The sequence below is a fragment of the Mus caroli genome, chromosome 10 (assembly GCF_900094665.2).
Source record: "Mus caroli chromosome 10, CAROLI_EIJ_v1.1, whole genome shotgun sequence".
NCBI lineage: Eukaryota > Metazoa > Chordata > Mammalia > Rodentia > Muridae > Mus > Mus caroli.
Window position 1 is genome coordinate 49,890,096 of NC_034579.1, and position 6,614 is coordinate 49,896,709.

The following is a 6,614-nucleotide window of genomic DNA, read 5'->3' on the forward strand; positions in this document are numbered from 1 at the left end:
GGGGCATCTGGGTTATTTCCAGATTCTGGATATTATAAATAAGGCTACTATGAACATAATGGAGCATGTGTCCTTCTTACCGGTTGGAACATCTTCTGGATATATGCCCAGGAGAGGTATTGCTGGATCCTCCAGTAGTACTATGTCCAATTTACTGCGGAATCACCAGACTGATTTCCAGAGTGGTTGTACAAGCTTGCAATCCCACCAACAATGGAGGAGTGTTCCTCTTTCTCCACACCTTGCCAGCATCTGCTCTCATCTGAGTTTTTGATCTTAGCCATTCTGACTAGTGTGAAGTGAAGTCTCAAACTTGTTTTTATTTGCATTTCCCTGATGACTAAGGATGCTGAACATTTTTTCAGGTGCTTCTCAGTCATTTGGTATTCCTCAGTTGATAATTTTTTTGTTTAGTTCTGTACCCCATTTTTAATAGGGTTATTTGATTTCCTGGAGTCCAGCTTCTTGAGTTGTTTGTTTATATTGGATATTAGCCCACTATCAGATGTAGGATTGATAAAGATATTTCCCCAATCTGTTGGTTGCATTTTTGTCTAATTGACAGTGTCATTTGCCTTACTGAAGCTTTGCAGTTTTATGAGGTCCCATTTGTCGATTCTCAATCCTACAGCACAAGCAATTGCTGCTCTATTCAGGAATTTTTCCTCTGTGCCCATATCTTCAAGGCTCTTCTCCACTTTCTCTTCTGTAAGTTTCAGTGTATCTGGTTTTATGTGGAGGTCCTTGATCTACTTAGACAAGGAGATAACAATGGATCAATTTGCATTCTTCTACATGCTACCAGTTGAGCCAGCACCATTTTGTGAAAATGCTGTCTTATTTCCACTGGATGGTTTTAGATCCTTTGTCAAAGATCAAATGACCATAGGAGTAGGTTCATTTCTGGGTCTTCAATTCTATTCCATTGATCTACCTGACTGTCATTGTACCAATACCATGAAGGTTTTTTCTTTTCTTTTTTTTTTTTCTTTTCCACAATTGCTCTGTAGTACAGCTTTAAGTCAGGAATGGTGATTCCACCAGAAGTTCTTATATTGTTGAGAATAGTTTTCACTATCCTAGGTGTTTTGTTTTTCCAGATGAATTTGCAGATTGCTCTTTCTAATTCGTTGAAGAATTGAGTTGGAATTTTGAAGGGGATTGCATTGAATCGGTAGATTGCTTTTGGCAAAATGGTCATTTTTATTATATTACTCCTGCCAATACATGAGCACAGGAGATCTTTCCATCTTCTGAGATCTTAGATTTTTCTTCGGAGACTTGAAGTTCTTATCATATAGATCTTTCACTTGCTTTGAGTCACACCAATGTATATTATTTGTGACTATTGTGAAGGGTGTTGTTTCCCTAATTTCTTTTTCAGTCTATTTATCCTTTGTGTAGAGGAAGGCTACTGATTTGTTTGAGTTAATTTTCTTATCTAGCTACTTTGCTGAAGTTCTTTATCAGGTTTAGGAGTTCCCTGGTGGAATTTTTGGAGTCATTTAAGTATACCATCTTATCATCTGCAAACAGTGATAGTTTGACTTTTTCTTTTCCAATTTGTGTCCATTTGACCTCCTCCTTTGTCTAATTGCTCTGGCTAGGTCTTTGAGTCCTATATTGAATAGATAGGGAGAGAGTGAGCAGTCTTATCTAGTCCCTGATTTTAGTGGAATTGCTTCAAATTTCTCTCCATTTAGCTTGATGTTGGCTACTGGTTTGCTGTATGTTTCTTTCACTATGTTTAGGTATGGGCCTTGAAGTCCTGATCTTTCTAAGACTTTTATCATGAAGGGGTGTTGGATTTTGTCAAATGATTTCTCAGCATCTGATTAGATAGATGATCATATGATTTTTTTCCTTTGAGTTTGTTTATGTAGTGGATTACATTGATGGATTTTGGTATATTGAACCATCCCTGCATCCCTGGGATGAATCCTATTTGATCATGTTGAATGATTGTTTTGATGTGTTCTTGCATTCGATTTGCAAGAATTTTGCATCAATATTCATAAGGAAAATTTGTCTGGAGTTCTCTTTGTTGGGCCTTTGTGTGGTTTAGGTATCAGAGTAATTGTGGCTTCATAGAACAAATTTGGTAGAGAACGTTCTGCTTCTATTTTGTGGACTATTTTGAGGAGTGTTGGTATTAGGTCTTCTTTGAAGGTCTAATAGAACTTGCCCTAAATTCATCTGGTCCAGGGCTTTTTGGTTGGGAGTCTATTAATATAAATGTAAATAATGAGTTAATCCTGTGGCTATATATTTTTTTACCCTATTCTAATGCCTAATAACTTCACAAATAAACCAAGACTTATTTAAAATTGCACCTTAATAGCTGAGCAATTAAATTATGTACCTTAAATTTTTATGCTAATCTGGTTACCACCTTGCCCCATCTCATGATATTTGCATATTAACTATTGAGCTGGCATTTAGGACCCCTTCTTCATGGCTCCAATTCCTCTATCCTTCCAGTCCATCTGGATTTTCCTCTCTCCTTTTTCTCACTAGAAAATATCCCACCCTATTCTCTATTCTTTGATCCATTAGGTGATCAGTATTTATTAACAAAGCAGAGAATAAATGGTAAGAACTGTTTACTCAAATTTGGAACATGACAATCTTTGTATAAGCATTTCAATGTCATGTCTGGATTCATGCAAGATATGAGGAAAAGAAACCAGCATTTAAATAATCTAAGAGTAAATGTTATACAGTATTCAAAACGTTGTGTCTACATTCCACAGAGCTAGTTCCAGGGCAGTTTGGACTACATAGAAAAATCGTGTTTCAAAGCAACATTCCTCTCTTTGGGGGAAAAAAGGTGGAAACAAGAATCAGGAAATAAACAATTTAAAAGGTTTAGAAAGTTTCTGAAACACTTCAGTTTAACAGTTTTCATTCTTCTCACTATTAAACAAGCAAGAAGGAATGCTGAAAAGAAAAGACATTAGTGGTCCATCATCCAGGCTAGTGTGGACTTTTGGTGATGCAGCTGTAGTTTAGTCACAAATGTTTCTTTTTTTTATTATTAGGTATTTTCCTCATTAACATTTCCAATGCTACCCCAAAAGTCCCCTATACCCACCCCCCACTCCCTTACCCACCCACTCCCAATTTTGGCCCTGGCATTCCCCTGTACTGGGGCATATAAAGTTTGCAAGTCCAATGGGCCTCTCTTTCCAGTGATGGCTGACTCGGCCATCTGTTGATACATATGCAGCTAGAGACAAGGGTTCTGGGGTACTGGTTAGTTCATATTGTTGTTCACCTATAGGGTTGCAGTTCCCTTTAGTTCCTTGGGTGCTTTCTCTAGCTCCTCCATTGGGGGCCCTGTGATCCATTGAATAGCTGACTGTGAGCATCCACTTCTGTTTGCTAGGCCCCAGCATAGTCTCACAAGAGGCAGCTATATCAAGGTCCTTTCAGCAAAACCTTGCTAGTGTATGCAATGGTGTCAGCGTTTGGAAGCTGATTATGGGATGGATCCCTGAATATGGCAATCACTAGATGGTCCATCCTTTCGTCACAGCTCCAAATTTTGTCTCTGTAACTCCTTCCATGGGTGTTTTGTTCCAGTAACTCCTCACCTATATTCCTGCAAGTCATCCCAATAAATTTCTAATTCACCAAGTTGAATGTTTTAAAATTATAATTTTGGTCTATCATCATTTCCTAATCTGGAATGAGTAAATAAATGTCAGTTCACATCTACCCAGGAAGAATCATAAAACATGCATATATTTAAAATTGGGTTTCAGCGCTATAATTGGTAAGTAGGAAAGATAAACCATTGAAACATGTTTAATTAACTATTTTCTAAAAATTCAAATTGTTATGATATTTGGATAATAAAATTTTCAGAAAAAGGAATAAATGTCCTTAAAATTACACTAAAATGCCTCTAAAATAAGAGTGACTCTGTCATTTGCTTTCTCTAAGTTTCATGAACAGCTTCAAAACTCTGTTCCATAATGACTTGAAATTCTGCTTTTCTCCTTATTAGCTTGCTAATTGTCTTATCATTTGCATAATGTGCATTTTGCACTTTAGATTTTACATTCTGACTTTCAATGTGCTGAAAATCTGCTTCTTCCAGAAGTCTCTTTCACCTTTCTTCAAGGCCTTTAACGTCACTGTGGATTTTCTTCTTAGTGTTTCATATTTCTCAGTATAAGTAATAAAAGATGTGTATTATTTTATCTTGTAATCCTTTCAACATATACATGTTGAGCTATTATTTGATACCATTTATCACTATAACTATATCTTAAATTTAAGGATTGTGTCTTTTGTTTACAAATTGCTATATAATTCTATGATAGAAACTAGAAATTTTTGAAAATCATAATTCTAACAGAAAAGAACAATTTATAACCAGCTATGATTATACTGAAAGATTTTTTTGTGTGTTAGTGACATGTGTCTGCAAGTCACATATCTGTGATGTATCCATTCCTTGTTTTACAGCCAGTTTCCAGAGAATGCAGTATTGTCTATGCAATAAAACTGTAAGCAGGCTCATAAATCAACATAAATGCATTTGCACTTTATCATAATAGTACTTAGTAGCACATTAATTCCAAAAGCCACTCTTCTGATTGTCTCACTGTAAAAGATGAAAATGGCAGAGACTTCTGAAGCCTTTGTCTCTGCCATACTCATTTACTCAGAAAACAAATTACAAAATGGTGACATGAAGATGGCCTTCCTATATTTAACAAGAAACAAAGGATCCATTGAAAGTAATAAATCTCTGTGATTTTCTAATCTAACTGCCATCAATGTGTGAATGATTCTGAAAGGAAAATAATTTAATAAAAGTGTGCATGTAACTAAGAAGGAACAATGAAACTTGTCAAGAATTGTTGGATCATTTTTCATAGTGATTATTTGCAGGGCTCAGGCTGTAAACCTATTTGAAGACACTTGCTCTCTGCAGAAGCATGTTAATACTAGAGTCCACATTCCCAGATGCTGTCTCTCCTGAGGAAATCAGTAAATTTCAGAAGTAATTACTAGGCATCCACTGTTCTTGACCTCTGGAGAATGCCTGACGAAGGACACAGTATTGATAATGAAAGAAAATGCAAGCCCTCCTGTTGACATGCGGGTATGACTATTTTTGAATTCTTATTAATTGTGAATTAATAATGCAATGTTCTTAAAATCTTATTCATCTGATTTGTAAATTCATGTCATACTTTATATCCATGGTGAGAAAATTTTCAAGGTACATAATGAGTTTTTGTTTGGCAAAAAAACAAAACAAAAACAAAAAAACAAAACAAAAAAACCTATGAATTTAACATCAATCATAGCTGAAACTATTAAAGGTTAAATTTTTAGGCATATATACATATTTTTAAATATGTGTGTGTGTGTGTTCAGATGCTTACAGAAGCCATAGATAACTTAGAATCTCCTGGGGCTCAAGTTATAGGTGGTTGTGACCAGACAAATGTGGATATTTGAAACAGAATTCTGGTACTCTGAAAGAGCAGCAAAGTGTTCTGAGCCACAATTGCTTTTGTTTTTCCACAACTGTTTAGTAAGTTAGCTGATTCTGGTGTGCCTCAAAGAAACTAATTCAGGGAAAAATAGAAGAAATAGTGCTTATCTGCAGAATTGTGTGTATATGAATATAATATATATAATATAAATTATAAATGTGTAATATATACTATATTACATAGTATATATGAAATATGTAATATTATATGTAGTGTATAAATACTATATATGTATACATATACACATATATATTGTGTGTAAGTATGTATACATACACACATAACACGCATATATACATATTCACTAATATATATATAATATTGGTGTGTATATATATATATATATATATACACCAATATTTCGGTTCATATGATTTTTAGGACAATATATAGTAGATTAAATCATATTTTGTTCCTTTTAAAGAAACAGATTTTCCTGTCTAACCATCACATACCCATACAACTTAGGAGGTAATAGAAACTGAGAGAAGGACCAATAAGTGAAGCAGATTAAACTCTCATGCAATAGCTAACTTTATTCAGAGCACTAGACAATCTATATTCTCATTATTTATATTCTCAATGTTAATAAAAGCCATGTGAGTAAATTATACATCCAGATACTGGATAAGCCATATATAGCTGAAAAACTGCATGTCAACAAAAAAGTGTATCATAGAGGCACATAAATAAATAATACCCAGCTGTAGTTAATAGTCTGAAATAAATTCACTCCTACCTGCTACATTTGGAAGGGACACAAAAGCACATTCCATGAACAATCTTGCGTTTTTGAAGATACTTAAGTTGCAAGACTCTTTTCTTGTGTCTGGACTTTTTCTCACAATCACTCAGATTCTTTTCACATGATTCTTTGATCTAGGTCTGGAAACATCGTTGCACTGTGCTCTCAATCTCATAGCTCATGTTCTGTTCCTATTTAAGCAGTTAATCAGTAGCCTTAGACTATTTAAACATAAAAAAAGCTTTCTACAGAAAAAGAGATGGTACAAATAGATGAGCATGGCTCATTATTTCAAGGTTGATTTGTATGTAATCATAGATTCAGGGTTTCTTTTTGTTTTTTTTTAAATA